We start from the raw sequence: 24,802 nt of genomic DNA, 5'->3' as shown, positions 1-24,802 counted from the left end.
CAAGCGTCTAACATACAGGTTCTGGGCAAACTTGGTGAACGCTATATATGAGGCTTCATCTTCCAGTAAGTAGTGTTCCCGGTTTTTGGGATTAAGGCGCACTTGGATGATTAATTCAACACGAAGATCTTCATAAAATTCGCAGTCATACATCTGGTGTCCCCAGGTCTCCACAGAGCCACATGCACACATTGGGTTGTTTTCGAGTCCGAGGAGGTGTAATTTGTGGCGGATCGCTCCATGTCCTGTTAGGAGATACGTGCTGTACAATCCAGGGCAAAGCCATACCGGATACTGTGGGTATATTTGTTGTAGATCGGGGAGGAACCTCCGCGTGACTTCCCCTTTTGTGGAGGTCGTCCAGCGCTGCTGCCATATCGATCGCAAATAGATCTGGAGTCTTTTCTTCTCCATACCGCGTAACATGCCACGATTGGGACATGCTATATAGGGGATGCCTTCAGGACCGCCTCGCAGAGCATAATACATCGATTCGCCTAGGTGACACCGACCACTCCGCAATCGAGGAACATTTCTGGTCAACTCATAACAACTTTAACCGTGATGCGATTGTGAGGTGATCGACCAATCCAAACACTACCGTCATCGCCTTCAGTTAGAACCGTTAAATATATCGAACTGTCCAAAAGCCTTAGTGTGATAGATCTGTGAGTGATTGTGCAGTGAGATATAAAGTTTTCTGAGCAATGCAGACAGGCTCCCAGAGCAGGTCATAGGGTTCTGTCAATGATATACAGGAATTTTGCTAGCAGGGAAAAGGAGATGATTGTCCCTCTGTATAAGGCAATGGTCAGGCCACGTCTTGAGTACTGCATACAGGTCTGGAAGCCTCATTTTAGGAAGGGTGTAGATTTGCTTGAGCATGTACAGAGAAGGGCAACAAGATTGATGAGGGGAATGAAGGGGTCCTCGTATCAATAAAGGCTAATGAACGAAATTGTAGGGCTGGAGAGTAGGAACCTGTGAGGTGATCTGATTGAGGTGTATAAAGCCTTGAATGGGTTGAGCACGCAGAATTCTGATGAAATTCAAATTCAGTTGTAGAATAGATGTGGCGAAATTTGCCTTTAGCCAGAGTGGGTGGTTAATTACTGGAACAAACTTCCATCTGTCGTTGTGGAAGTTGATAGGTTGAATAAACTTAAGGAGGAACTGGACAGGCATTTGGAGGGAATGGTGTGATTTTTTTTTTCTTTTGGCTGATGCTGCATAAGCTCATACACTTGTTTTCTTCATCACATGCCACTACTACCATTTTTTAGAACTCTTTAAAAGTTCATTTTCTTCTCTCTAAGAGAAAAAGAAAATTCACCTTTTGTAAGCTACCTGCACGGGGAATCCCTCTCAACAGACAATCGGGGAATCTCAAAAAGATGGAAGTTCGGAAACCCGAGTGATTTATCTTTCATCTTTCCATAGTTTCCAATTGCACTATTAGATGGAGACACAGGTCAGTTTCTGAAGTTCGAGGGAAAATGAAAAACAGTTTTTCATCCCTTTAATCTTTTGTTTCCAGTGTTATTGGATCGAATTCTGTAAAATTGACGCTCTAAACTGATTTTGTCTGTTTATTTGCCAATTTCTTGCAACCTTCCTGTATAACCGAACAACTGAACCGACTTTTGTACAAAGCCCAATAAGAGTTTCTCGCGTCATTGGAGGAATTGAAACTCGCGTCATATCTACCTGGTTGGAGGACGATGATTAACCTTTTGTAATCCTCATGCAAAGGCGTCGGAGTGAAACGGTGTGTCGTTTGCTTTAACACGTTGCATCCATTAAAAATGGATTATCTGACTAGAGAAAGATTTAGAGAAAGAAAGGATGGAAATCCTTTAACAAACACTGGCAGAAATCCTTTGATAAACTGCTTTTTAATTGGACAGTGAAATAATAAACGTGGATTATGACGAAGAGTGAATCGAGGAACGCTGATGCAATTTAAATAATAAAATGAAACTCGATTAACAAAAGCAACGACTCGATTATGATCAATGTTTATTCAGAGAAAAGACTTACTTTGAAAAAAATGCTTTCATTTTACCCTTCATCTCCTTTTCTTCTAAAACAGATTGTACTAATATTTACTTGCTGAAAACTATTCAATCTTATACCCGTTTAAGTTAAAGTAGTCTTAACTCGTTCAGTTGAGCGGTGAGAGTGAGAAAGTGCGATTGTTGGCAAAGATGAAAAAATGAAGGAATTATTGTTAGCAAACCCTAATCAACAATTGAATTAATTTGGATTGTAGTCGTAATAGTAGGTTCACTCATCATTATTGGAAAAAACCAATTATAGTACTAGTAATAGACGCATGTGATGCAAGAAAGCAAGCGTACAAGCTTATGTATCATCACCCAAAAAAAAAAAAAAAAATTCACACAACCATTCCCTCTAAATGTTTATCCAGTTACTCCTTGAATTTGTTTAAACTATCAACGTCCACAACGACAGATGGAAATTTGTTCCTGAAATTAACCACACGCTGGCTAAATGGAACTTTCCGCACATCTATTCTGCAACTGTCTTTCTCCAATTTGAATTTATATCCCCTCAGGTTTATATTCTGAGCAAGCAGAAAAATCCCCTCAGAATTCAGCGTGCTTAACCCATTCAAGGCCTTATACACCTCAATCAGATTACCTCGCAGCTGCTACAATAGTCTCCAGCTGCTACAATTTGCAGAACTTAAGGCTCTCTTGGTAAGAACGCCCCTTTATTGCTCTCACTAATCTAGTTGCCATTCTCTGTACACGCTCATGCAATTCAACATTCTTCCTTAAAAGATGCCTCCAGACCTGTATGAAGTATTCAAGTTGTGGCTTGACTATTGCCTTGTACAAAAGGATAATCACCTCCTTTTCCCTTCTAGAAAAACTCCTGTTTATCAATTCCAAAATCCATGACGTGCTCTTTCAGACTGTCTGCATTGCGTAGAAAATTTCATATCTGATTGCACAATTACTCCCAGGTCTTTTTCATTTCCTTTTTTCCTAAGTATATTACCATACAGTTGGTACGTCCTGCGGTTATTTCAACCCATATGCAGCACTATGTATTTGTCTATGATCAACTTCAGTTGTCGCTTCTCAGCCCACCTGCCCAAATTTTCAAAATTCTGTTCTAGTAGCAGACGCTCTATAATTGTCATTAACAACCCTACCAACCTTTGTATCACCTGCAAAGTTCGATACTAAGCCTGATATTCCTTCATCAATATCATTGATAAATAGAGAAACCAACAGTCCGCTCAACACCGAACCCAGTGGGATTCCATTGATGATAATAATCCACGAAGAGCATCGTTTATTGATTACCACTCTCTGTCTTCTCCCACTCACCCACCCTTTCATCCGATGTAGCAATTTATGCTTAATACCATTCTGCTCCAATTTGTACAGTATTCTTCCGTGTGCAACAGTATCAAAAGCTTTCCTGAAATCCAAGTATATGATATCAAAATTATCTTTTTCGTTCAATTCCTTTGTAACGACATCACAGTATCCAATGAAATTTGACACACAAGTATTTCTCTTAACAAACCCTTGTTGCGTCTGAAATATTGGTGCAGTCTTGTCTAGATGATCCTGCCGTCTTTAATCAGTGATTCTATTATTTTACCCAGAACAGAAATTAAACTAACTGGTCTGTAATCACTCTTGTTGCTCTTTCATCCCTTTTGTGAACTGGGGATACATTCCCACATCTCCAGTCCGTCGGGACTTCCCCTGAGTCCAAGGATGCTCTCATAATTATGGTTAGGCGTTTGCTTAGTTGCTTTGCCTCATCCTTCAATATAACTGAATGGATCCCATTCAACCCGGGTGCCTTTCTTATGTTTAACTTCAACAATTGTCTTGCATTTAGCTCTCAATTATTACAAAATCATTAAGCACCCTGTTACAGTTTGACAAACTTCTGACGTTTTCCTCCCTTGATAACTCTTCATGTTTGAATGAAGATTTAAAATACTCATCCAGTTTGTCAGTTATCTGAGCAGGATGATCAACACTGGAACCATCGATATCAAGTGGGACAATGTGATTCATCCCTTTCCTTTTAGAATTAAAAGTAAGGGAATGAATTAGCATCCTTTGCCAAAGATTTCTGGAAATCTTCCTTTGCCTGCCTAACCTCTTAACAAACCCTTGTGACTTGATTACAGACCAGATTATACCTAATATAGGCTTCCGTGTCACCCGTGAATTTATATTTATCTCATACATTTTTCTTCTCTGCCGCATGTCTCATTAGTTCATCTGACATCCATTTAGGCCTGAACTTTGAACAATATTTCTTAGTTGGTGCGTAAAGCCTAGTAGCTTCCAAGATTATTTCTTTGAATGCTTCCCATTTTGAATTTTCTGTTCAGGGGCTCACATCTGATGAGTATGGGCTTGGCACACCCAGGACCCTCAGCCGGATATCATTATTCTTCCCTTTCTTGGTGATTTCCTTCCCTTCTACTTCTCTCTCTCTCTCTCTCTCTCTCTCTCTCTCTCTCTCTCTCTCTCTCTCTCTCTCTCTCTCTCTCTCTCTCTCTCTCTCTCAGGGTAATTCAGAAAAAAAATTTTTTTTTGGCTGGTGCAGCATAATCCTCAGGCTTCCTTCACCATATAACTAATAATAATAATAGTAATAATAAAGATCATCAGTTGGTACGACATATATTTTGGTAACGAATGGGCCTGGAGTACTGGGGTCCATAGTTTATAATACACGTAAGTTAGTTATAATCCAGTTTAATACAAATATATACTAACAAAATCAGTAGCTTTCGAGACGCGTGTCTCTTTGTCAACTGACAAATTAAATACAAAAATACAACGAGCTGAGTGAGGCGCGTTAATCATGCGTCATTGTTGTTGTTGCACGGACGTGCGCTGCTTTCTACACCACTGATCATCGAGCAATAAAACGGTTGTCTCTAGGATGGGATGTAGACGTATGCCTTTCTGATTTAATGCCTTTGGATTGTTTACTGTGTTGAGTGACTCTAGCCATAGGCGGTGGCGAAAGTGTCGTGAGTGGTCTACTATTTCAAAGTCTCGTTTGGGGTCAAGATCATGGTTGGTGGCCCAAAAATGTTCCGCGACCGCGGACTGGTTAGTTTTGGCAAGCCGGATTGCTCTGTCGTGTTCCGTGAGGCGATCCTGGAGACGCCTTGATGTTTCTCCTATGTAGCAACTATTACAGTCTCTACAGGTGATGCGATATACCACATTGCTGCGTAAGACAGGTGTGACAGGGGTCTTCACGCTGGAGACAAGTGAACGTAGGTTCCTGCAGAGTAATTGCACACATTTGATGTTGTAATTTCTAAGGACCTTCGAGATCCGTCCTGACACGCCTGGATAATAGGGAATGTAGGCGGACGATATACCGACTTGGTTCGGTGGTCTTGGGTTGGATGTGAGTTCTTCTGCCTATAATAGGCATCTGCTTAGTACATGGGATGGATAACCACATTTGGTTAGGTCCGCCTTCACACGGGAGATCTCGTTACGCCTAATTGTGTCGGTGCTGGAATGGCTCCAAGCCCTGGAGAATAGGGTGCGGGCAGTGCTATTGAGATAGCTTGGTGCGTGGCCGGATCTGTAGTTAGTGAATTGACCGCGCCACACATAGGTTTTTGTATTTAATTTGTCAGTTGACAAAGAGACACGCATCTCGAAAGCTACTGATTTTGTTAGTATATATTTGTATTAAACTGGATTATAACTAACTTACGTATATTATAAACATATATTTTGGCATTCCTGTATAGAGATTCACTGAGGGTGGCGTAGTGGCAGACTTCAGCCCCCCTCTCATGGAGACTAAATTAAAATGAATAATAATATTCATTTAATGAATACTAATAACAACAATAATAATAATTAAATTAAAAATAATAAAAATATAAAAGAAGGTATACGTATATGAAAAGTAGATAAGAAAATAGATTAATTACGTGCCTATCCTCCTCATGTCAAATTCAAAGGTCAACTATCTAGTTGACTTTTGTCTACTATCAACTAGATAGTTGTTAATAGATCATCTATCTAGTTGACCTTTGAATTTTCTGAAACTGTCAGCCTCAACTAGCTCATGCACATGACCATATTGCGCTGTATATATCTGTTAACTGTGCGCATTCCGTGGTCAGTTTGCTGGACAGTAAACCAGAGCTTCTCTGTGAAAAAACCTTGCTACCCTCACCCGATACCAACCAATTCAACCACATTGTTAAAAAATACCCATTAATATTTCTCGCATCATTGACGGGATTTAAACTCATGTCTTTTCCACCCAGACTGGGGAAGTGGTGATTATAACCACTGTGCTACGCACGAGAGTTTCCACTAATCAACAAGTTGCTGACTAAATGAAAATTACCTATAATCTAACCTAAATTTCTTACTCTCTGATTTTAATTTATGGCCTCTAGTTCTGGAATATTTTAAAACAGTGAAAATTTCACTTGCATTCATTTTGCTGTCTGTCCCCTCTCAGAGCCTTATAAGCCTCAATCATGTCTCCCCGCCTCTAAGGTGCCTGGTTGCCGGTTGCCAAGGTGTGCAGCCCACAATACTGAAGTCGCCATGTGGATTGCCCTTGGAATCTTTCAAGAAGCTCCTTCTGTTTTTGACGTGACTAACGTCTATGCTGGGGGTACTCTACGGTGCTCAGGCTGTCACGAAAAGTGAAACGTCTAACCGCTGTTATATCTCAGAAACTGATAGACAATAGTATAAACAGTTTATACTTATTTTGTCGGGTATTTGATGCCGTCGACGAATATGCAAGAAAAAATTTTAAATTTTACTATTTAATATAATTTTTTTCGAAAAAACTAAAAAGTTCACATTTTAGTCATTTGTCGTTGTGCCTTGGTTAATTTCGCTCTCAATAACTTCTAAACTATAGACATAAACTGTAACCAATAAAATTGTTCAGTAGGAAATGTAGTTTTTACATCTATAAATAGTTTTGATGTAGCTCTTATGGTTCCCGAATAATAGCGATGCAAAGTTGAGAGAGTTGAAAAATTCGAGCATTTTCAAGTTTGTTTTCGCAATATCTTATTGGTGGAAGTCTGTTCCACCAACCAACTACCCACTGGCTAAAGGCAAATTTCCGCACATCTATCCTACATCTGTCTTTCCTCAATTTGAATTTATGGCCACCCAGGTGATTATTCTGAGCAAGAGGAAGAATCCCATTAGCACCGAGCATGCTCAAACCATTGAAGTCTTTATATACAGAGTTTGAAATATATACAGAGTTTGAAATATATACAGAGTTTGAAATATATACAGAGTTTGAAATATACACAGAGTTTGTTGAATACACAGAGTTTGAAATATATACAGAGTTTGAAATATACACAGAGTTTGTTGAATACACAGAGTTTGAAACTTCATAGCGAAGACATTGCGACCAATTCAATTCTCATGGAATCGAATATTTTGGCATTAAATGAAACATGACTTGAAAACGATGAACATGTTGATGTTCAAGGATACAAACGTATCACACAATTCAAAAGACTTTCTGTGCAATCTGGTGGTGTTGCGATATACAATAAAGTCGAATAGACAATATGTACGCCACGTATTCTCATTACCGTGGATGCAGACTCGCTATGGCAAATGACTGGTACAGATAATTGCGGCGACATTTGTGCAGCTGAAGTTGAAATAAATGGACAGAAGCCTTTGCTTGTAGCAGTTTACATCTCACGTAATTCAACATATGAGCATATTAAAATTTTCTTAATATCCAATCAAGCGATTTATACGCCAAAGTATCTAAAATTGTAAGGAAATTCAACTTTCAAAGGATTCCAATAATTTTAGTGGGTGATTTCAACCTTGACGTTAAGAAACCTGAAAATGCTCCATTCCTCGACTTCATGGAATCAACATTCGATCTTAAACTCGCATCAGATCCTACAAAATCTACTACGCGTGGTCAATCATGTATCGACTTGGTCTTCAATCGCAATGTTAATAGTTTGAATTGTTTCAACTATTTATCCTACTTTAGTTACCACAAACCTTTATTGTTGATTGTAAATGAAAATACTGAATAAAATAAAACTGATTTTATTAAGCTTAAATTGTATTTTTTCATTTCACATGACGTTATTCACGAATTTACCTTCGGCTCAATGGAGCCAACGTCGATTTTTTGCTCATTTTCTTGCGTAGTTATATACTGATTCTTTCTAAAAAAAAAAAAAAAAAAGCTGATAAACGAGTTCTGAATAAACTAAGTAATAGATTTTAGCTGTAGAAGTGATATCTGCGAATAAAAGAAAGAATTTCCATCTCTTTGTTCTTTGGTTCAGATAGGGAAAGGAAAAAGCTAATTTTGCATTGTCCTATTTTAATTCTTTAAGGAGATGTTCTGAATTTTGCTTTTTAACCGTTTGATTTGTATGTTTCATATTTGATGTGTTTATTTTTAAAAATATGAGTTTTATTGCTTAGTTTGTTGAAAATATTTAAAGTTGTGAACACCAACTTGGCAATCACAGATTTAAGGGAATGAACCTCCCATAGGTGGTTCTCTGTACAGTACACACTTTATACACGCAGACTGATGTGAGCAATCGTATCACAAAAGTCCTTGTAGTAATTTTTTCCTAGTAAATAACGCTTAAATTAATTTTTTTAGTTACAAAGTAATCGAAAAAATGTGCATTTTACGTGAAAACTTTCTGCATTGTCCCTTCCACTCAGCAAATCAAATCATTTCTTGATCAAAAATTTTGAAAAGGTGCAACTCTGCTACCTCTGCAATTTTATTTACAAAAACAGCCGTTGTGGGCGCTCCATCCCGTTTTAAAACTATATGTGATGTAATATTATAATTACTGGTTTCATGCAGTAGTTTGCGGTTATTTTATTTCTGGTTGTTTGGGGAACGTGATTTATAGTAAGCGTTGAAATTAAGCAATTTCTAAATCTGAAATTGCATTCATAATGGCAGTAGATGTTCACGTTGAATATTGGTAAGTTTTTATTTTCTGTGTGGACATCTGAATGAAAGTTCCCATTTTATTCTGTATTTGTCCTTGAGTGCAATATGGCTTTCGGGTTGCTGAGAATGCGACAATGCAAAAGTTTTGTTATTATTATTAATCTCTTTATTTTATTTATTTGTGAAGGTATAAAAAAATGAGAATTTTGATGTGCGAAGAACTTAAAAGTAAAAATAAATAGAAATAATAATAGGTAATTTCCAAATTCCAAGCATTAAAACGTTTGCTCGTGTCAATAGACGTTATAATGAGCTTGTGGTGTAATCAATGACAGGTGAATGGTAGCTAACAGTTATAACATCTTTTTTGGTCGTGTGATAAAATAAAATGAATATTTACCCTTTTCAGAAATTTTGTGTAGAAAGCAACAGAGCCAGGAATTAAATAAAAATAAATAAATAAAATACAAAATTAAAATTTTAATTAAACAGTTGTTCAATTAAAAATTTAATTTATTTTATTTATTTTTAAAATTTAATTAATTTAAATTTAATTAACTAAATTTTAATAAATTAAATTTTAAAGCAACAGAGCCATTAAAAAATAAATATATAAAATAGCATTTTCCCTGCTAGCAAAATTGCTCATTGACAAAACCCCATGACCTGTCCTGGCAGCCTGTCTGCATTGCTCAGAAAACTTCATATCTGCCTGCACAATTACTCCCAGGTCTTTTTCATTTTCTACCACCCTAAGTGTAGTACCCCACAGTTGGTACGTTTCTCTGCGGTTACTTCTACCCATATGCAGTACTTTGCATTTGTCAAGGTTAAACTTCAGTTGCCACTTCTTAGCCCATCTGCCAAATTATCTAGATCCTGTTGTAGTAGCACACTGCCATTACTATCATTAACAACACTGACAACCTTTGTATCATCTGCAAACTTCGACACTAAGCCTGATATACCTTCATCAATATCATTGATAAATATACAAAACAACAGTGGACCCAACACCGAACCCTGTGGGACTCCACTAATAACATTAGTCCAAGAAGAGCAGCACCCATTGATTACCACCCTCTGTCTTCTCCCACTTAACCATCCTTTTATCCATTGTAGCAACTTACCCTTAATACCATTCTGCTCCAATTTGTACAACAGTCTTCCATGCGCAACAGTGTCAAAAGCTTTCCTGAAATCCAAATATATGATATCAAAATTATTTTTTGCATCCAGTTCCTTTGTAACCACATCATAATATAATATCAAATTTGTCAGACAAGACTTTCCCTTAACAAACCCATGCTGTGTCTGAATTATTACTGCAGTCTTGTCTAGATGATCCTGCAATGCATCTTTAACCAGCGACTCCATTATTTTACTCGGAACAGAAGTTAAACTAACTGGTCTGTAATTACTCGTGTCACCCTTGGATCCCCCTTTGTGAATTGGGGATACATTTGCACATCTCCAGTCCGTGGGAACCTCCCCTGAGTCCAAAGATGCTCTCATAATTATGGCTAAGGGTTTGCTTAGTTGCTTTGCTGCCTCCTTTAATATAACTGGATAGATCCCATCAACCCCAGGTGCTTTTCTTACGTTTAACTTCAACAGTTTCTCTTCCACTTTGCTCTCAAACTTACAAAATCATTAAGTATCCTGCTACAATTTGATAACCTTCTGCCATTTTCAAACCTTAATAACTCTTCATGTGTGAATGTAGATGCAGAATACTCATTCAGTTTGTTTGCTATCTGAGCAGGAACGTCAACAGTCGAACCATCGATGTCAAGTGGACCAATCAGATTCACCCCCTTCCTTTTAGAGTTTATATAAGTAAAGAAATCCTTGCTGTTTTTCTTAGCATCTTTTGCCAAAGATTTCTCGTAATCTGCCTTCGCCTGCCTAACCTCCTTTGTAACTTGGTTACAGATCAACTTGTTGCTATCATAGGCTTGTGTCACGTGTTAATTTGTATGCATCCCATGCATTTTTCTTCTCTGTTAAGAGTCTCATTAGTTCATTTGACAACCATTTAGGCCTAAACATTGAACAATATTTCTTAATAGGTATGAAACTTTTAGTAGCATCCACGATTAATTCCTTGAATGCTTCCCACTTAGAATTTACTGTTGGTAACATCATCAGTTGATTCCATTCTACAGAATTTAAAAACTGTCGGAGACCACAGTACTCACCTTTACGGAAGCAAAAACCCTTTCCTTTACCTCTGATGGTAATTAAATCTTTAAGTAAATCCCACATCAGTACACTGTGATCACTGCCACCTAGTGGTTCCTTTATCTGCAAATTCTTAATACACGAATGATCACTGCTGATAACCAGATCAAGAGTATTACTTTCTCTGGTTGCCTCTCGAACATGCGGCTGCAGAAAACAATCATCCAATAAATCCACAAACGTCTGACTAGTGTGTGAGTGACCAACCCACAAGTTCCAGTCAATATCTAGGAAGTTGAAATCCCCCATTATAAGACATTCCGATTTACTAGCCCACTCTATTTCTCTGTACAATTGTTCATTGTACTCATTCGTGTCATTAGGCCTATAACACACTCCTACAATTATTTTTGCTTTTGCAGTGCTTATCTCACACCAAACTGAATCAACAGTGCACTGTTCATCTATATCAACTGGATGCACTTCTTTTGATTTTATGTTTTTCTTAATTAACAGCATAACACCTCCTCCCTTTCTATCCCGTCTATCCTTTCTGTACACATTGTACTCCCCAAATTCCAGTTCGGCATTCCTTATATCAGTACGGAAATTTGCCTTTAGCTAGCGGGTGGTTAATTGCTGGAACAAACTTCCATCTGTCGTTGTGGAAGTTGATAGGTTGAATAAATTTAAGGAGGAACTGGATAGGCATTTGGAGGGAATGGTGTGTTTTTTTTTTTTTTTTTGGCTGATGCTGCACAAGCTCATACATTTACTTTCTTGCATCACATGCCACTACTACTACTAGTAGGAGCATATGATGCAAGAAAGCAAGCTTATGCAGCATCAGCCAAAAAAAAAAAAAAAAAACACTCCCATTTCAAATTTATTTATAAATTTATGTAGGCTATCAACTTCCACAACAAGGGATGGAAGTCTGGTCCACTAAACAACTACCCACTGGCTAACGGCAAATTTTCGCACATCTATCCTAAATCCGTCTCCTTAATTTGAATTTATACCCTCTCAGGTGATTATTCTGAGCAAGAGAAAGAATCCCATCAGCATTGAGCATGTTCAAATCATTTAGTGCCTTATACACCTCTATCAGATCACCTCACTGGTGCCTAGTCTCCAGACACTGTAATTTGCAAAGCTTAAGCCTTTCTTCGTAAGAGCAACCCTTTGTTCCATTTACTAATCATGTTGCCCTTCTCTGTACTCATTCCAACTGCTCTACATCCTTCTGGAAATGAGGCCTCCAGACCTGTATACAGTACTCAAGGTGTGGCCTGATCATTGCCTTATACAAGGGAATAGTCACCTCCTTATCCCTGCTAGAAAAATTTCTGTATATAATTGACAATACACCATGAGCTACTCTTGCCGCCCATCTGCACTGCTCAGAAAACTTCATATCTGCCTGCACAATTACCCCCAGGTCCTTTTCATTCTCTACTACTGTCAGTGTAGTACCATAGAGTTGATACGTTGCTCTGGGTTACTGTTTCTCATATGTAGTACTTTACATTTGCCAATATTAAACTTCATTTGCCACCTCTCAGCCCATCTGCTCAACCTTTCCAGATCCTGTTTTAGCAGCATAGCGTCAGTAGTGTCCTTATCAACCCTGCCAACCTTTGTATCATCTGCAAACTTGGACATTAAGCTTGATATACCATCAGTGATATCATTTATTAATACAGAAAACAACAATGGACGCAACACTAATCCTGAGAGACTCCACTAATAACATTAGTCCACGATAAGCAGTGCCAATTGATTGCTACTCTCCGTCTTCTCCCCCTCATCCATCCCTTTAGACGCCTCTGTAGCCAGGTGGGAAGGAGCAGCAGTGCATAGCACACGCTTCTTGATTAGACTGGGGTTCGAGCCCGTCACCACCAAATACGGAGGATGCGGAAAGGTCAAGGGAATGACCACCGCATATTCCCGGAGCAATATCGCCTTAGTGGCTAATGCTCCTAAAAACCAAACAACAACAACCATCCCTTTAGCCGGGTGGGTAAAGTACCTTCCTAGCAACCCAAAGGTCGCCAGTTCGAATCCCGCCTTGGGCTTGGATCAAAGTACTGCAAAAACTTTGGGAGGTGCATTATGGCCACAGAAGCCGATGCACCAACAACTACCAAAAAAAAAAAAAAAAAAAAAAAAAAACCATCCCTTTATCCATAGTAGCAATTTGCCTCCAGTGCCACACTGCTCCAATTTGTGCAGCAGTCTTCCATGTGCAACAGTATCAAAAACCTTTCTAAGATCCAAATATATAATATCAAAGTTATTCCCTGCATCCAGTTCTTTTGTGACTGCATCATATTATCCAATCAAATTGGTCAGGCAAGATTTTCCCTTAACAAAACCATGCTGTGTCCGAGCTATAACTGAAGTCTTGTCTAGATGATCCTGCAGTGATTCTTTAACCAGTGCCTCCATTAATTTTCCTGGAACAGAAGTTAAACTCACAGGTCTATAATTACTTGTGTCAGCCTTTGATCCTCCTTTGTGAATTGGGGTCACACATCTCCAGTCTATGGGTACCTCCCCCGAGTCCAAAGATGCTCTCATAATTGTGGCTAAAGGTTTGCTTACTTCCTTTGCTGCCTCCTTTAATATAACTGGATAGATCCCATCCACCCCTGGTTTGTTTTTTATGTTTATCCTCAACAATTTCTCCTTCACTTTCCTCTCAGTTATTACAAAATCATCTAGCTCACTTGCCAGAGTTTACTTCATCTCTGGCATTCCCCTTCCCAAATAACTCTTCATGTGCGAATGTAGATGGAAAATACTCATTTAGTTTGTTAGCCACCTGAGCAGGATCCTCAACTGTTGAACTATCAATATCCAGTGGACCAATCTGATTCATCCCTTTCCTTCTAGAGTTTACATAGGTAAAGAACTCTTCTGTTTTTCTTTGCATCCATTGGCAAGGATTTTTCATAATCTGCCTTTGCCTGCCTAATCTCCTTTGTGACTTGGTTACACACAGCTTATATCTATCATAGGCTTCCATGTCACCCATTAATTTATATATATCCCATGCATTTTTCTTCTCTGCCATATGTCTCATTAGTTCATCTGATATCCATTTAGGATATCAGATGAACTAATGATGAACATTTAGGCCTAAACCTTGAACAATATTTCTTAGTTGGTATGTAAAGCCTAGTAGCTTCCAAGATAAGTTCTTTGAATTCTTCCCATTTTGAATTTGCTGATGGTCCCACTGTACAGAATTGAAATACTGTCTCAGATCATCATAGTTGCCTTTACGAAAGCAAAAACACTTCCCTTTACCCCTGATGGTAGTTACCTCTTTGAGTATATGCCACTTCAGCACACTGTGATCACTGCCACCTAGTGGTTCCTTTATCTGCAGATTCTTAATGCATGAAGAATCACTACTGATAATCAGATCAAGAGTATTACTCCCTCTAGTTGCCTCCCGAACATGCTGATATAGAAAACAATCATCCAATAAATCCACAAAAGCCTTGCTAGTGCGTGAGTGACTAACCCACAAATTCTAGTCAGTATCTAGGAAATTAAAATCCCCCATTATAAGACTCTCTGATTTACTGGCCTACTCTATTTCCCTGTACAGTTTCTTATTATACTCATCAGAGTCATTAAGCCTATAGCACACTCCTACTCAATTTTGATCTCCCAATGCTTGTCACGCTAAACTGACTCGACAGTTCACCGTCCAGCAATGTCAACTGGCTTTCTTGGATTTTGTGTTTTTTAACTAATAGCATAACCCCTCCTCCCTTCCTATCCTTTCTGTACACATTGTAATCCCCAAATTCCAGTTCTGCATTCCTTATATCTGTGTGACACAACACATCTGATATCCCAACAATATTTGCACTGCACTGTCCAGCAATGTCAACTGGCTTTCTTGGATTTTGTGTTTTTTAACTAATAGCATAACCCCTCCTCCCTTCCTATCCTTTCTGTACACATTGTAATCCCCAAATTCCAGTTCTGCATTCCTTATATCTGTGTGACACAACACATCTGATATCCCAACAATATTTGCCTTTGATGTTTTGAGCAATATTTCAAATTGATCAATTTATTTACCCAATTCCAAGCATTGGTGTACATGTACCTGTTCCTATTCTTAGCTACCCTAACACAACCCATGTGTTTACTTGTACCGCAGTGACTCCCAGCAGTCTCTGAAATACCCTGCATCTTGTTTTCCAGGCTGCTGCTCATTCCAATAGAAGCAGTGCAAGAATCACTTTCACTTCTACCAGTGGCTACTGTTAATCTATTAGTCCTTGTATCCCCCCAAGCTAGCAGTTTTCCGACCCACCTAACAGTGCCTCGATAGCACCAGCAAATATTCTTGCACCCTTTCTATTTAAGTGTATTCCATCTCTGTAGAAGCACTCTCCTGTTAACAAGTACAGACCAGGCTGAAAGAAATTCTACCCCTTGAGCCTTACGCAATCTTTCCAGGGCCAAATTTATCGAGAAGACTCTCATTATATACTCCCTGCTATCGTGTCTGAGCAGAATTGCAGACACTTTCAAATTCAACCCTAATTCACGGCTTTTTTTCAGCAGTGATCTGTACTGTTAAGTAATTCCACCGGTCTCCTACTCTTAATATCATTAGTGCCAACACGTACAACTATATCACCTTTTGTGCCCTTAAAAGATGATATCCGCTCTACAACATCATCACCCTTTGCCTCTGGCAGACATACCCTGGTCCTGTTCCACTTATCCTTTTTACATACCATGTTCCCCGTTTCCCTGACAATAGTCACCAACAACTACTAGTTCCTTTGGGACCAGCGTATTCTGCCTTGGGGGGTTGCCGCTGTGTTGCATGATGACCAAGTGCAAGCTCTGGCGTTCATGTGGGCAGCTGAGAGCTTGATGGGCCCCCTCAATTTAGATCCTTCGAAAGCATCCACCCTGTCCTTCAAGCTCTCATATAGGTCCATAACAACGCTGAGTTGTCGCCTGATTTCCTTACACTCCTTACATCGTGTGCACGCGCACACACACACACAAAGACATCCCCCCATGGCAATATGTCCCGTACCCGATTGTCCACAAACATCAAGCAAGCAGTGCATTTTAAAAGACTGTGATTCAGAGAGCAACTGCCCCCCCCTCAGTTCTCCCCTGAGCCACAGCACTCCCATTAGCTTGAGCCTTTTGCTTTGCTGCTATGGTCTGAGTCATGAATTCGATTTAAGTTCAATAAAATTTAAATTTCAGTACAAAATTATAACACTAAACTTGTATCCCAACACAGTTATAACTTTTTATATATTTTTCTCGAGTATTATCTAAGAGTTCCGTTTATATAACTTCCGTATCATATTATGTATTAATTAATTATGTTACGTTTGTAAAATCTAAGTTGTTATATGTATTTAGTTAAAAAGTACAATTTAATTGACAATGAAGTTTAACAAGATTAATAGATTTTACTGATTAATTGACAATACAGTCAGTCCTCGTATAGCACGATAGTTGTTTTCCTAGAAACCCTCGTGTCGTGCAATGCAAAATCGTGCAATATGAAGAACAGGCCCTATGGGAAAAATAGGGTTAGGTGCTGACCACCCAATATTGAACACACATTTGTAACCAAAACATTACCAAACACAATAAATAATCGTAATAAAATACTTACGTATTTTATTACGATTAGTCGTAATAAAATACTTACGTATTTTATTACGTAATAAAATATTGCCAATGCTTTTGCTTCTATCGTAAGCAAATTTTTTTTTTTTTTTTTTTTTTTTGATTTTCTATCCAAAAAGATGACAGCTGTTCCATCTCTTCCAATTCTTGTCTTAATCTAATGGATTTTAATTACACTTTGAGTTGTTCCTGCTATGAAAGTTGTTTTTATTTTCTCTGCATTCTTTGTAATTCTCGGCGTTGCCTCATTTAGGTCTGTAGCACATGCAATATCACATGGTCTTTCATTTCACAATTTCATATTTTTTCTCTATCGACAGAGGCAGACTTGCCATAAGCCTTACCGGGGAAACCCTGGTTGGCCAGAGGCCGGTGTGATTTTGACCATAAACGCTAGTATGGGGCCACTATAAATTTTCCCAGGTAAGAAATTTTGACTCAGTCCGCCTCTGTTTATCGATATTGCTTTTCTTTTTCTCTCTGAATCTGCAGTGTCTTTACCAGGATGCTTCCTTTTCACACCTTTTAAGTGTTTTACTCATTTTTAGGGAATAAAGCATAATTACAAAACGAGGAGGCATGCTTGATACATATAAACAAAGCTGTGCGCGTGTAGCAACCGAATAAACAACACCGTAAAGGCAGAGATACACTATTAACAACTCACATTTTACTAAAGCACATTTCTAGGGGTTACTACCATAAAACAATAAAAACTATTTCCAGTTGCGTTTCTGCTAGTGGAATCTGTTATAAACTGGTAGTAAACTCAATCTAATTGCATTTGCGATTATACCGATTGCTGGAATTGTGTTGGTTTTACGTTATTATGGTGTTAATGTGTTTCCCCTTCACCGATTAAAAAAAAAAAAAAAACAAATACATTTTCAGAATCTTCTCTTCATTCCTATCGTGTTGCGTTCAGTTGGGGTGATTCTGTGTTCGACTGCCATTTCTTGTAAACACAGGCGAATCGTGCATGAGCCAATTCGGTTCGTGTTATATAAGATATCGTTCCCCTATTTATAAATCGTGTATGATCGAATTCGTGTAATGTAAACACGTGTTATACAAGGACTGACTGTATTATATTATATACTATACTATACTATACTATACTATACTAAGGTAATGCTATCTAGTTCAGGATATAATGTATTGTATAACAATGGTTGCAAGTTACGAACGGTAAATCAGCGGACACTTAAGTATTAATTAATTTTCAAATCTCACTGTGTCAATTGAGAATAAACTGAGGATCCTGACTAGGTCTATAAGCTGCTTATAGAAAATAATTTAATATAACAATTGGTCAATGAAGCGGCTAAATATGGCTAAAACACTTCTCGTTCAGCAGAGCTGCAACTTGTAACACGTGGATTTGATACCCTTACCGATACTAAGTAATACCTACAAAATCTTTAAGTTAAACTTTAAAATAAAGCTACGCTAGAAAATAAGTTAATATGCTAATTTAAGCTAATAAAACAGAAAAAACTTCTCTATTCCAGAGCAGTAAAAACTTCGCCTGCACAAGGCTACCCTCGTTCTCGATGAAAAAGTAATTAAATTTTTAATGAAACTATTTTTAACTCTGTATTACTGAATGTGCAGTAAATATCAAGAGTTGTATGTTTTTGGTCCTATTTACATGTTCTGTGACTGAAAAAAACCCAGAATAACAGAAGAACAGGTGGGGTCTAATGCCCTTGCATAAGGGGAACTTACCTCAGCTTTGATCGACAAGCATTCACATGCTGCACATTATGAAATATCCCAGCACAGTATATAAAAAATAAAACTGCAACTAGAGTATAACGTTCTGCAGTATGTAGCAAAATATTACTGCTGTAAGTGCAGGAGAATGCAAATAAAAGCATTAACTACAGCAGCATTTCCCAAACTTTTTTAGTCACTGAACACTTACGAAACAAATTTTAGTGAGAGCCAAAGAACTGTTGCTAATATTTTATTACATATGGTGCACTGTGCATCAGGAGCATCTTTATTTCTGATACATGTAAAGCCAATATTCAAATAACTGTCATCATACTTTTGTTTTGGTCATTTATTAGTTGGTTCCTGTTTTTTCACTTTGGATTTCTGGCAAACAAAAGGCTGCAATTGTTCATCCTCACTTTGAAGTGTGACAATATTGTGTTCGTTTTCATCGAGCAAGTTGCACTACTAGAAGTACTTTGCTTCTCGTTTTAAAGTTCCTTTTTTCAACCACAAATCTATGGTCACATATTTTAGTAATAATATTTTGAAGTGCTAATAATTATCAAAAAAAATTTATACAAGAAAATGAGTTTAGTTATGATATTGGTTTGCTTCCTCCTCTCCTTCAACCCGTGTACTCCAGGCTAAATTGCATATTAAATCACTATATTGCTACTTTTTCGTAGATGCCATTACCTCTACTCATATTTCTTAATGCAAAGCCCGCCAAAATAAAGTGTTCCGCTTTCTATTTGATTATTAGTCTATGCCAGTATATTAACCGAAAAAAAAAATGTTAAATATTATAACGATACAAAAGTGGTGTAAGCTACAAATATGCAAAATTTATTTATTTTATTTTTTTAATTATTAATTACGATTTTTCGCGGAACACTTATTCACATCTCACAGAACAGTTTGAGAAACGCTGAACTACAGTATAAAATGCTATTTCTGAATTACTGAAAATCTCTTATGCATCGTGTCATGACATTTGCCATAGAAGAAGCAGCATGCCATCTCTGAATTGAAGGCTGTTGTTGCAGCAAGTTGCCCATAGCAGTCATAGGTCAGAGTCAGTGTTTTTTTTTTTTTTTTTTTTTTTTTTTTAACGAAAACCCCAAACATAGAGATATTAGAGACTATAGTACTTACTACCGTGCATAGGTTGGAGGTTGAGAAGACAAAAGAAGATATTTGTTGACATTAGACTTGAACTTCTGTAGACTAATTTTCAGGAAACACATATGAAGGAAGGTTGTTCCAGAAAGCAGCTATTGAATGAATAAACGAGGAAGATGAAAAGTTGGACAGTAAATGGATGTTGGCTGGTGGCAACACGTATTCAGACTGTTTTGAGAGAGAGAGAGAGAGAGAGAGAGAGAGAGAGAGAGAGAGAGAGAGAGAGAGAGAGAGAGAGAGAGAGAGAATGAATTAAAGAAGCCAATTCAGAAGAACAGTGCCCATGGAAGTATGGGCACTGTAGAAAAGGCATGCAGTAGAAACAGTACATCTATGAGACAGAGTGGAGAAACTCTGTTAGAGATGAGTCATTAATTAACCTAACTGCTCTCTTCTGAATGGAATCAAGAAGCCTGAGAGAGGTTTTGGGGGGACTGCCCCGGATGTGGGAACAATATTCCATGGTAGGGCGGATTTGCAATTTGTACAGAGTGAACAGTTGTTTGGAAGAAAAGTAATGCAGAGAGCGAAAGAAAAAAACCAAGTTTTTTAGATGTAGAGGAAGCAATATTTGTAATGTGCATATGCCAAGAGAGATTAGAAGTCAGGGTAATCCCTAAAAGAGATATCATCTTGCCTAGAAATTGGAGTGTCACCAGAGATAAGCATAGGAGCAGAAGACTCCTTTTTGCGAAATAGAAGACAAGACTGAGTTTTAGAAGGGTTGAAATCAACTAAGTTGTCTTTGCCCCACTGAAGAATTACCTGGATATCAGCATTTAAGAAATTAGTAGGAGATATTTGAGAAGTTGAAGCTGATTGAGCAGGGCATGGTTTCTCAGTGGAATGGAATGTGCTATCATCAGCATTAGTGGAGAAGTTAGACGACAGAGAGCCATCTACCATCACCCTCAGTGAGCAGTCAGATAGAAAACTGGATAACCAATTACAAAAAACAGTTGGTAAACCATAAGATGGAAAGCTTGTTTAGAAGACCTTTATGCCAAACACGAATGTAAGCCTTTGAGATGTCAAGAGCAACTACTTGTGTTTCACTGAATGTTTCCATTGAATTAGTCCATAAATGGGTGACATAAGTGAGAACATCACCAGTGGATCAACACTGACGGAATCCATACTGGCTATCGTTGATTAGACGGAAGGTTTCTAGGTAGTTTAAGAGTTGGCAGTAAATTGATTTCTCCATTACTTTAGAAAGCGTAGAAGTAATTGCAGTGGGATGATAATTGGGTGGGAGGGATTTGTCACCCTTTTTAGGAACTGGCTGGATATGAGCAAATTTCCAAGCAGAAGGAAAAAGAAAGTGAAAGTGGAATAAGAAAGTGAAAAAAGGCAGCAAAGAACAGGAGTAAGTCCAGGAGCACAGGTTTTGAGACCAAGTGGAGAAATACCATCAGGACCTGGAGCCATGAAAATTGCAGTTTTGTGATGTCATACTTTAGGATTATCAAAAGTAATCTAAAATCATTGCTGCTTTAATTAGGCCCTTTCCTTGGGGATGTGTGGACTTCAGTCACTGTTCGGGCACAATGTACACTGCTCTATGATTAATATCCAGAGCTGCTGAATCATAATCTGTCATGATGAAAACACCCTTACATTTTCCCTATTATAATGTAGTTGTATCCATATATTATGTGGCTGTTTTCTGTGTATAAGTAGTAGTAGTCGGGGCATGTGATGCAAGAAAGCAAGCTTATTTAGCATCAGCAAAAAAAAAAAAAACATTTCACATATCCCTTCACTCTTAATGTTTGTCCAATTCCTCCTTGAATTTATTTAGGCTATCAACTTCTACAACAACAGATGGTAGTTTGTACCAGCAATGAACTACCTGCTGGATAAAGGCAAATTTCTGCACATCTATTCTGTAACTGTCTTTCTTCAATTTGAATTTATACCCCCACAGGTTCGTAATCTGAGCAAGAGGAAGAATCCTATCAGAAGAATCCCACCTAGCAAAATTCCTGCATATCATTGACAATACTCCATGACCTGCTTTGGCAGCCTGTGTGCCTGCTCTGAAAATTTCATATCTGACTGCATAACTACTCCTAGTTCTTTTTCATTTTCTACTACCCTAAGTGTAGTACCACACAGTTCGTACGTTTCTCTGGGGTTACTTCTACCCATATGCAGTACTTTGCATTTGTCAATATTAAATTTCCATTGCCACTTCTCTGCCCATCTACCCAACTTTTCTAGATCCTTTTGCAGTAGCACACTGCCATTACTGTAATTAACAACCATGCCAACCTTTGTATCATCTGCAAACTTCAACATTAAGCCTGATTTACCTTCATCAATATCACTGATAAATATACAAAACAACAGTGCAAAACAACAGTTTAAGGGCACAAAAGTGATATAGTTGTACACATTGGCACTAATGATATTAAGAGTAGGGGACTGGCGGAATTACTTGACAAGTACAGGTCACTGTTGAAAAAAAGCCGTGAATTAGGGTTGAATTTGAAAGTGTCTGCAATTCTGCCCAGACACGATAGGAGGGAGTATATGATGAGAGCCCTGTCGATCAATTCGGCCCTGGAAAGATTGTGCAAGGCTCAAGGGGTAGAATTTTTTTCAGCCTGGTCTGTACTTGTTAACAGGAGAGACTGCTTCTACAGGGATGGGATACACTTAAATAGAAAAGGTGCAAGAATGTTTGCTGATGCTATCGAGGCAGTGTTAGATGGGTCGGAAAACTGCTAGATTGGGGGGATACAAGGACTAATACATTAACAGTAGCCACTGGCAGAGGTGAAAGTAGCCACTGGCAGAGGTTGAAAGTGATTCTTGCACTGCTTCTAATGGAATGAGCCGCAGCCTGGAAAATAAGATGCAGGATATGTCAGAGACTGCTGGGAATCATTGGGGGTACAAGTAAACACATGGGTTGTGTTAAGGTAGCTAAGAAAAAGACCAGGTGCATGTATACTTGCGTGTACACCAATTCTAGGAGTTTAGTAAATAAATTTGATGAATTTCAGGTATTGCTCAAACTCCTTGGACTCAGGGGAGGTACCCATAGACTGGAGATGTGTGACCCCAATTCACAAAGGAGGATCAAAGGCTGACACAAGTAATTATAGACCTGTGAGTTTAACTTCTGTTCCAGGAAAATTAATGGAGGCACTGGTTAAAGAATCACTGCAGGATCATCTAGACAAGACTTCAGTTATAGCTCGGACACAGCATGGTTTTGTTAAGGGGAAGTCTTGCTTGCCCAATTTGATTGGATACTATGATGCCACAAAAGAACTGGATGCAGGGAATAACTTTGATATTATATACTTGGATCTTAGAAAGGCTTTTGATACTGTTGCACATGGAAGACTGCTGCACAAATTGGAGCAGTGTGGCATTGGAGGCAAATTGCTGCTATGGATAAAGGGGTGGTTGAGGGGGAGAAGACAGAGAGTAGTAATCAATGGACATTGCTCATCGTGGACTAATGTTATTAGTGGAGTCCCTCAGGGTTCAGTATTGGGTCCATTATTGTTTTCTGTATTTATAAATGATATTGATGATGGTATATCAAGCTTAATGTCCAAGTTTGCAGATGATACAAAGGTTGGCAGGGTTGTTAATGACACTACTGACGCTATGTTGCTGCAACAGGATCTGGAAAGGTTGAGCAGATGGGCTGAGAGGTGACAAATGAAGTTTAACATTGACAAATGTAAAGTACTACATGTGGGAAACAGCAACCCCAGAGAAATGTATCAACTCTGTGGTACTACACTGACAGTGGTAGAGAATGAAAGGGACCTGGGGGTGGTTGTGCAGGCAGATATGAAGTTCTCTGAGCAGTGCAGATGGGCTGCAAGAGTAGCTCATGGTGTATTGTCAATGATATATAGGAATTTTTCTAGCAGGGATAAGGAGGTGATTATTCCCTTGTATAAAGCAATGGTCAGGCCACACCTAGAGTACTGTATACAGGCCTGGAGGCCTAATTTCAAGAAGGATGTAGAGCTGCTGGAACGAGTACAGAGAAGAGCAACAAGATTAGTGAATGGAACAAAGGGGTGCTCTTACGAAGAAAGGCTTAAGTTTTGCGAATTACAGTGTCTGGAGACTAGGCACCAGCGAGGTGATCTGATAGAGGTGTACAAAGCCTTGAATGGTTTGAGCATGCTCAATGCTGATGGGATTCTTCCTCTTGCTCAGAATAATCACCTGAGAGGGCATAAGTTCAAATTGAGGAAAGACAGATGTAGGATAGATGTGAGGAAATTTGCCTTTAGCCAGCGGGTGGTTGGTAGGTGGAACAGACTTCCATCCCTTGTCGTGGAAGTTGATAGCCTAAATAAGTTTAAGGCTCAGCTGGACAGGTATTTTGAACGAACAGAGGGGTGAAGTGGAAGTGGGTTTTTTTTTTTTTTTTTTTTTTTGGCTGATGCTGCATAAGCTTGCTTTCTTGCATCAAATGCCTCTACTAATGCTAATGCTAACAGTAGTTCACGAAGAGCAGCATCCGTTGACTACCCACTCTGTCTTCTCCCACTCGACCACCCTTTTATCCATTGTAGCAACTTGCCCCTAATACCATACTGATGCAATTTGTACAGTAGTCTTCCATGCACAATACAGTCAGTCCTCGTATAACACGTGTTTACACTTCATGAATTCAATCATACGCGATTTATAAATAGGGAGATGATATCGTATATAACACGAACCGAATTCGCTTATGCATGATTCACCTTTGTGTTGTCAAGAAATGGCAGTCGAACACGGAATCGCCCCAACTGAGCGCAACACAGTAGGAATGAAGAGAAGATTCTGAAAATGTATTTGTTTTTTATCAGTGAATGAGAAACACATTTCACCATAATAAAGTAAAAACCCATAATTCCAGCTATCGGTATTATCGCAAATGCCATTAGATCGAGTTTACTACCGGTTTATAACAGTTGCGTTTTGCAAATGGAAATTGTTTTTATTGTTTTATGGTAGTAACCCCCAGAAATGTGCTTTAGTAAAATATGAGGTG

General features: G+C 38.5%; 1 protein-coding gene across 1 annotated transcript in view; it reads left to right on the top strand.

Moving 5' to 3' along the window:
* Positions 1–8,878: 8,878 nt before the first annotated feature.
* Positions 8,879–24,802, top strand: part of LOC150080476 (migration and invasion enhancer 1) — a 37,206-nt gene continuing 21,282 nt past the window's right edge. Inside the window, exon 1 of the mRNA XM_090381405.1 lies at positions 8,879–9,022. The gene's annotated coding sequence lies outside the window, so the exon portion shown is untranslated. The remainder of the gene's footprint in view (positions 9,023–24,802) is intronic.

Source organism: Mastigoproctus giganteus, chromosome 9 (assembly GCF_048544385.1).
Source record: "Mastigoproctus giganteus isolate SK-2022 chromosome 9, ASM4854438v1, whole genome shotgun sequence".
Classification (NCBI taxonomy): domain Eukaryota; kingdom Metazoa; phylum Arthropoda; class Arachnida; order Uropygi; family Thelyphonidae; genus Mastigoproctus; species Mastigoproctus giganteus.
Note: the sequence above shows the minus strand (reverse complement) of the source record. Positions and strands in the feature narration are given on the sequence as shown.